We start from the raw sequence: 9366 nt of genomic DNA, 5'->3' as shown, positions 1-9366 counted from the left end.
TGTGGTATTTTGTTTATGCTTTTCCTGTTTTGATTGTACCGATTGTATAACATTGAGGGATAAATCAGGTCTACTTATTCTTGATTTTTATGGGATAAATAGTATTGAAACGTTTTGAAAGTTTGAAACAAGGTTATACGAAACTGAAACTTCTGAAGGCTTGCATAATGTTGCATAATGTTCTGAAACGATGTTTTAATCTTTTTTTTGTATAACAGAATATAATTTCTTCACATCTGCAGCATTATTTTTAGTGTTTCTCCAGCACATACCAGACAGGTCTATATTTGCGCTCGTATTGCACTGTTCTCGGCCTCACCATCTGTTTCACAGTTTTAAACTGGAGCAATGACAAAACCAGGCACAAAAAAAAACAATTGCAAGCGAACAATTGTCTGGTCAAACTTCTAGAAAGTGGCTTCAGCACAAATACAAATTTACAGTACACAGTTCAGAAGATTTCATCCACAAGAACCTTTTGACCCTTTAAACCCAAACAACGAACCAATAAACTAGGAGCACGGTGACACATTTTTAGTTTTAAAGAAACATCATAATTGTCAATTATAAAATATTTGTAGATTTTGCAAAACATTTTTTATTGGTGTCAAGCTTTCAACGTTTTGAAACACCCGCAATTTTGATGAATCTCGTATTTTTGAAGGGAAGATATTAACTTGTTTCCAAATTCTGTTTAAGTGGTGCAACCCCTTCAAGCGACCACTAGATGGTGCCACCGTTTCTTTTGTTTTGGTTTCTGTGATGCATACACTATGCTGCACTATTGTGGTATTATGCAACTGGAATTCCTTCATTGGAGGAATAATAATACCAACTAAACATTAACTGTCTTTTGTGTAACTCCAAATTCACTGCAAGTTGTATTCAATCTCTGCTGTTATACCTGTGACTTTACTGTAACACAGACTAGTCCACCTAGAGAAAAATGTAATTACGTAAATCAAACTCATGGCCTCTACCAATGTACCGAGGATGTATTATTAGTGATATTGTTTTAAGTTGACTATGTGAAACAAATGTATGCGTACAGACAGGCTGCCCTCTCCTCACGGCTGACATCTGTTGCCTTGGTAGCACTCCTGTTGTTTTGTGCCTTATGTCGATTAACAGAGCAGGAAACTGTGTTACAGTGCATACTAACAGACTGTATACAGCTGAATTCCAAAAGCCCGGCGTCACCTCCAGGCTCTGCAGCGCAAATGGCCACACTGCGTAAAGCTGCTTGAGGCTCAGACAACACAAATGTCATTGTTGCTTTACTGGACACACGATTTACGGAGCGCGTTTATGAAGGATGCGACGCGGGTCACAGGGACCTGAGGGCTGTGCTCGTCTTATGCATATTTTACCAGCTGATAGAAAAAGGCCTTTTATGTTGACATTTGCTTTTGTGTTTTCAAAAATAAGTTCCTGAGACAAATTCACATTCGCTTGCTGTTTGAAAGTCGCTGGAAGCAGAAAAAAGTTTAAAATTAGAAATGGAATATTATAATTTTAAACAACATTTAGTATTTAAAGTTTTACTCTGGAGAGCTTCTGCGATGGAGACGTTTCTTAAGGTTTTGCCGTTGTCCTTCACCCTTTCCCAATGTTAGCGTCTCCTCTCCTCTCTATATATTTTTCATCTTTCATCTCACGCCTTGTACCAGTTCTCTGCTTCAACGCCCCCTTTTTCTTTTGCATCCCTTCCTCTCTCGTCTTCCGCCCTATCACCTCCTTTTCTGCTCTTCTTCCCCTCTCCTCTACCGCTCCCGTCCTTTCCTTCAGTGACTCCTCTTCCTCCCCCCCCGTCCTCTCCGTGCACTCTCCTCTGTTTTCGTCCTCTCTCCTTCAGCTATCTGCCCTCGCCGCCCCGTTTTCCTCTCCGCTGTCTGTTTACTTATGCATCTTCTCTTCCACCCTGCTCCTTCTCTCCTTGTTTGCCTCTGCTGTGATCACCACCCACTCCTTTAACCTGCTTCCGCTGCAGTGAAGTGGAAGTGATGGGGGATTTCTGTCTAAAACCGTCTGCACATTTACTCCCAGGGAACACATAATTTGCCTTGTCTCGTTTTCTCTTTCCCGGGCTGGAAGTTGCCCAAACTTTCATGGCTGATGAGCCCATCTTCGAATATTTTATTTGAATTACCCGTGAAACATAAAAAATAACTATTTAGGACAGAAATCAAGCAGCTGTGGCTCCTTCTCATTTGTAAAGCTCAAGAATCATTACAGTTTGTACTTACATACAAAATAGTATCTAACTGCATGATATTGCTTTTACACATGGTATTAAGTTTAAGATGCCCAAAAAGAGCTCTGGTGTGGATGACCGCCTGCTCGGTTGGTTAGTTGCACTCCGGTCACTTGTGTGTGGCTGTCGTGCCCCGAGGCCGCGCCCGGACTGGTGACATGTTCCAGGCAGCTCGTCGTCCTACAGCGGCTGTGAGGAGGAGGAGGCTTCTCCAAGTGTGCTGCTATCAGATCAAACAGAGGGGAAGGGAGGAAAAAAGACATTTCTGAACACGGTGCCTGCTTTTGTTTCTTGACGTGAACTTTTTAAAGGCCATTGGTGTCGCTGGAAAAGCCTGTGCACACGGCTGCTTACTGTTTGTTATTATTTTTTATTTAACCCATTTCTTCCTGCAAGAAGTAAATCATCTATTTGATTATTCAGCGTCGCAGTGTTCAATAGAGAGGAGCAACATGCACAGTATTTGACCACTGGTTTAAGATAAACTGGAGCACTCGTTAGGTATTTATTGTGATGTTGGGCCTCTTCGTGATTTCTTATTTATCTATTTTGCTTCTTGCTTTGCTTAAATGTTTCAGATCATCAAATAAATTTATATATAAGACAGTTTTAAAATTAAGATTTTTCTTATGAAAGTCCAAATACATATTTGACCCCTCTGTTAAAACATAACCTACCTGTGGTCTATCACACCTGAGTTTAGTTTCTCCAGGCCTGATTACTACCTCACCTGTTCTCAGTCAAGAAATCACTTAAACAGGACCTGACAGACCAAGTGAACCCGAACAAAAGATCCTCAGAAGCTAAACATCATTCTGAGAGCCAAAGAAATTCGGGAACAAATGAGAAAAGGAAGTCATTGAAATCTATCTGTGGAAAATGTTATAAATCCATTTCTAAAACGTTGGGACTCTAGAACCACAGTGAGAGTCGTCGTCCACAAATGTTGAAAACATGGAACCATGGTGACCCATCCCAGGGGCGTCAGGTCGACCAAAATTAGGCCCAAGAGCTCAGCAATGTCTCATCCAAGAGGTCACAAAAGACCCCACAACAGCATCCAAAAAACTGCAGGCCTCACTTGGCTCAGTGAAGGTCAGTGTTCATGACTCCACCATCAGAAAGAGACTGGGCTAAAATGGCCCGGAGAGCTCAAAGACCAAAACCGCTGCCAAATAAGAAATCGGGAAGAGCGCCAACACTCTTTCACACCTCTGTAAAACCACCACAGGTCGCTGTGAGCACAGACTGGCCTATTATCATACCAACAGATATATTATTTGGGCCGTTTGTGATCAGATTAGTTTGGGGTTGGGCAAACTGAACTGGTTGGTATATCTGTACAGTCTCAATGATGCACTCATTGTGTGTGAGTTAGTACAGTTGGAAGAAACTGATATATTTTAATGATATATTACAGTCTTTCTTATTCATTCACCAATAGTGGAAGTTGCCGTGCAAGGTGAAAGTCGGTGCTTTAGGCCCAGAGTTATTATGGCAGATTTCTACATATTTAAATACGATGCAACACATCGTTCATTCTGCACTCAGACAGAATGATTTCTTCCTTCACTTTACCTCTGTCGTCATTGTGCTGTCTAAACAAAGAGAGGGGCAGGTTTACGTCTCAGCTGTCTCCACGGCTCTCCTGCAGGCAGTCAACATTTCTAATGTGCGAATGCAAAACAGTATTTGTGTGTGTGTGTGCGTGTGTGTGTGTGTGCATGCAGGCTGTCCCAAGCTGACAGGGTACACGGATTCTCCATCCTCCTCGAATATAAAAAGAAAGTGAACACATCATACTCTGCCCGCTTTACTTAGAGTCACACAAGCATGTACACGGCAGCGTGCGCTGCATCCCCCTTCCTTCATTTCTCCTCCGCACTTCTGCGCTCAGGAGTGTGAGGGTTAAATGTGAACCCGCCAGCAGGGGAGGTTGTTCCCTGCTCATCTCCCTAGGTGAAGTGTGTGTGTGTGTGAGTGTGTGTGTAACATTTATTTCATCGGGATTTCCCTCTCTGCGTGTGGGCCGGCTGCCGGCCGTGTCATCATGTTCTGAGTTGTCACATGCCGTCACTGTCACAGAGCATGAGAGGTGTGTGTGTGTGTGTGTGTGTGTGGGAGACAGACAAGACAGCACTCTGTGAATGTGTGTGTGTGTGTGTGTGTGGCTTTCAATTACACACGGTCGACGAAAGGCCGTGCTCGGAGGCAGAGGCATCATACATGTTTGTAACGTATACACACTGTTTTGTGTAGAGCACAGAGTGTGCATGGATGGCAGGACCCTCGGGGGTCGTCTTCCCACTCTGCTGTGGGATGAGGTCGTCTGAGATAGTATGAATGCTGACATCATTGTTTGCTGCTGTTGGAAGATATTAGGAGTTTAAGTCCAACACAGGAAAACAATAAAGTCCTGCCTCTTTCAAAGAAATAAGAACTCGGTGTGTAAAGCAATGACAGTGTTTGTATCGGGCTCTTGGTGTCACAGTTTTTAAATAATAACACTTGAGATGCATTTTACTCTGAAAATAGATGTGGACTTTTCATTTTTATCTTGTCACATAACGTATGTGGAGTATTGAAAATCAGAAATGAACAAGCAGATGAAAAAACTGGAGATTTTTATGTGCATAAAGTTGCATTGCAATAAAAAGCATTTAATGAGTTTTTATTTTTCAAGTACCGGGCAGTTCATGATTAATGCATTTTGTGGTAGACTTAAAGTTCTTAAAATCTGACCATGCATATTGGCTGAATTGGTTTTCTCCATTTTTATTTTTTATTTGAAAATGTGTTCACTACATAGTATGTTCGACGCAATAATGTAATTTCCATCCATTCATTTCGTTAAAGGCCATGCTTGATTATTTCTTTCTGACGGGAATAACATTTAACAAAATTATTTATTTATTCAACACAATTTTAAAAACTAACTTTATGATTTTAACCCAACTTTGAACCCAGTACCAGTCCTTTCGTCTGATTTTGATGGTCACATAAATATCCACATGCTGTATTAATAAATCACACAGATATTATTCGTCTCGGTGCTGTTGTCCCCTCTCTGTCCCTTTGGCCGACACTCTAAAGTCTCTGAGGATCTGTTGCATCAGTCTGATGGTCTGATATTATTTCAAATGCCAGCAAGCACATCTGGTTCCAGCTGTCTCTTTGTGACTTTCCTGCTGTTCATGTCTGCACAGGCCAATATGTCAGACCACAGAAATACAATTTAGCACCATGTTCAAGTGATGGTTCCCAGGCTGAGTCTGAGACAGTGAAACAAATGGAAAAGCATTGGCTTCAACCTCACCTGATGTCGCCTACAGTTTGTACCTAATGGAAATCTGTCTGTTCTTGGTGGAACACGACCAAAACACAGTACTAAAATTCAAACTATCAGCCACGAACGGTAACACAGAAGAGAGATTTGAAGAGTACTTAATATCTTTGTTAACCAATGAGTACGAGGGGCTATAGATTCAATATTTGGAGAAAAGATTGATTTTCTGTGTCCTTGTGTGTCCTCTTCACCTATTTGTATGCAACCTTATCATTCGTCTGCTTGTTATTCTGTGTCTGTGGTCGTGTTATTTCAGGTTGAGGTATTGACTGCAGGCCCAGCAGCAGCCTGAGTAAGGTGTGCTGAGGTCAGCCACAGACTGAGTCATGTTGGCGTAACAGTGTCCAGGATGCAAAACTCTCCATCAGTGCACTCACACGTCCCAGCATTTTGCCCCACACTTAACCTTAGATGACATTTTAATCATATTTTTGTGTCTCTTCTCATCTCATCTTCTACTGCCGCTTATCCTCAAAAGGGTTGCGGGGGTTGCTGGAGCCTATCCCAGCTGGCATCGGGCGAGAGGTGGTCTGGTCAGGTCGCCGGTCTATGTCAGGGCTAACACAGAGACAAACAACCATTCGCACTAGCACTCACACCTAGGGTCAATTTGGAGTCACCAATTAACTTCTCTGGAGGTGGGAGGAAACCGGAGTACCCTGAGCAAACTCCACCCAGAAAGGCCCAAGCTGAGAGGCATCAATGCTAAACACAGCCCCAATTTTTATGCATAATGCATATATAAAATATATAAAATATTATATATATATATTTATATATATCACATCAGATTAAAGGCTGGAAAGTGACCCAAAACCAATTGCCGTTACTACATCTTACCATGAAGCTGGACAAAAGCTTGACAGTGACAATAACTCATCTATTTTGTTTTTTGTGTGTTGTATGTTGTGTTATTTACTTTCCTATGGCGTCAGTCACTTCATTCCAGATTTGAATGAAGACTGATAACTAACCTTTTGCTCGCTCGGTTGACTAAAAACTGTTCCCTCAAGGACACATTTCTAAATGAAGTTTCTCCATTCACGCTCCAACGTTTTTCCCACTTTTGAATTATCCGGGAGTTGGGTGACCTCAATTAGTGAGTGTCTGTTGAGTCAATGTGTCCCTCATATGTTAAGGCTGCTTGCCTCGTCTTATCAGTGGTGTGAATTTGTGGATCTTCTGTTAAAAACATATGCACAAGTCAATTAAAATACCAAAAGATAGCGAGTGCTATTTGAGATGATTTTATACATTTCTCAGCAAACACGATAAACTGATTTAACAGAAAATCTATGACATTTAAAATGCTTTAGTGAACAAGACATGCTCATCTCCTGTGCAGAATTAAAGCAACAGCTTGCTGACTTTAAATATGGGACTACACAAATAACCTCTTTACGCATCATCAACATCCCTGATATCATAAAACCCCTCAAGCCAGGCACCATCAGGCTTCCCTGCTGGTTTTCAGTGGGGACTTGGACTGCAGCAGCAAGCTTTCCAAGAAGCTCATGTGTTTGCCTTTACTCTGAATGTGTTGCCCCAGATAATTACGTCGACTCTCATTCGTTATGTCGGTTAACCCCTAAAAGCTCATTTGTTTACCTATAAAGTAGCTTTAATAACAGGAGTTCAGATGCTGCTCTGTTTCCATTTAGCTTCAGAAGACAGACTAATGGCAGAGAGTGAAATGAAAAGGACTTATTCTGTCTCCTTACTTTGTAAAAACAGACATATTAAACATTTATCACAGGAGACCTTTGACAACTTACCAAATTGGCTATTTCAGAAATGTTTCGTGTGAGGATGTGTCTTCGGTTCAGTATTAACCTTCTGTTTAATTCAGTCCATCGTGAGCCAGTAAGCAGTCAGATATGGATCCACCTGTACTGTCACGTTAAAATGAACCAGAGCCATTCAGAGAGAAGAGCTGCAGTATGAATCAGTTTATTATTCATGAGTGTTCCCGGTCATGTAAAGGCACCTGAAGACACTAAATGTAAAGCCAAACCTCCATCCCAACCCAACTAAGAGTAAGGATTTCCCACATCACACCTGAAACAATAATGCACTTTTAGTGCACCTTTAGATAAATGGACACGTCTACTCACACATAGTGACAGATCATTGGGGTTGTGTCATGATGAAGAAAATGAAACCTCGAACCCTGATCACCTAATGCAAACATGGAAATGTAATCACTATAATAAACCAGGCCAGCGATTTTAACCTTTTTATTGTCCTCTGTGTCAAACGTGACCCATCTGAAATGTTTCTGTGTCACATAATTTGATATAAACGTGGTCACTGCCCATGGATTCTGAAAAGAAGTTTTCAGTATGGTGTAATTAGCTGAGTCATAATGTGTTAGGCTTTTTAAATAATCAGACAGACCAGGTCATTTTTGGACAAAAGTTGCATGGTTGACAGGGAGAAAATACAGTCTCCTGCTTTGAATGGTCTCACGTTTTCATCCATGTATGCATCTGTTTTCCCCTTACAAATTTTTTTCCCCAGCAGCTGAATGGAGTTGCTGTCATATTTTTCTTTCCACAGCATGTGTGTGGTCCATGGCCTCATGTCAGAGTTTTGTTGGACTGCAGGCGGCACTTCGTGGCCTGCAGTAAAGATGGAGGTTTATGTGGAGGACGGCCACAGTAGGCACTACATATCCATCAATGTACACCACCCTGCACATCTAGAGACCTGTAAGAACGTGTTTCAAATGTGATACACTTATCCCGTATTCCTATATACTTTTTAATTACTGGCTCCAGACTTTCAGATCACAAAAAGGTGAACAGGGGGTCCTTTATTCAGTTGGATTTACTCACTTCCCAGACTTTCAGATTGTCTTTTTAGAGCAAAATCCCATGAACCACCTTCCTCTTTCACAGAAAACAAAATCACGCAATATGTGGCAGAGCAGCAGAGACACCCATTCGAAGATATGCTGTAAGTCCGAAGGCCTAGATAATATTCCTAGGATGTTTTCAACATTTTTCTCCCACCCACTAACAGCTAAGCAGGGGTTTCTATGTCAGTTTGGTTAAAGAGAAATGAGAGTAGGGTAAGAAGAAACCTCAATAAGAATAAGCAAAAGTCGGAAGAGGAGGCGACAGAAAGAGGTGAAAAGGTTAGCAGGCACATGAATGGGCCAAAAAGACACGGAGTACAAGGGACAAACAGTGACAGACGGCTATTGCTGATGATGAGGAGCTTAAAGCAGCAGCAGGGAAAACAGATGAGATGCATTCATCACCACGTGTTCAAGAGTTCCCATCATACTTACTCTGTCCCACCTGAGCAAGGCAAGGACCCAAAGTGACAGGGCACCAAGCTAGAATTTAGAAAGTCTCATATTATACTGCCTGTCCAAGATACGAATTTATGACGACATTAATTCAGCAGGGGGAATCGGCCACCTCGCCAGACCCCGCTGTTACTGCCTGAGCAGCCTGGAGGCAAACAAACACACCGTTAGATGACGGAGGAGCTGGCGAGGAGGAGGCTCTTTAGGACGGGAGGACACGAAACAAACTTAATCCACTCAAATGATATACGAAATGAAAACACAGCCGTAGGGAAATAGATGCAGATGTTTGCCGTAACTCAGGTGTGGAGTGTGTGTTTCTGTGCGGAGAGGATGCATTACATGCACATAAGGAGCTGTATGCAGTATTGGTTAACTGGATTATGATGTCAGAGTGGTTTGGTTATGGCATATCAGAGGATCATCGCTGTGGGAACGGAGCTGGTGAAT

This window comes from Mugil cephalus, chromosome 5 (assembly GCF_022458985.1).
Source record: "Mugil cephalus isolate CIBA_MC_2020 chromosome 5, CIBA_Mcephalus_1.1, whole genome shotgun sequence".
NCBI classification, from domain to species: Eukaryota; Metazoa; Chordata; class Actinopteri; order Mugiliformes; family Mugilidae; genus Mugil; species Mugil cephalus.
Note: the sequence above shows the minus strand (reverse complement) of the source record.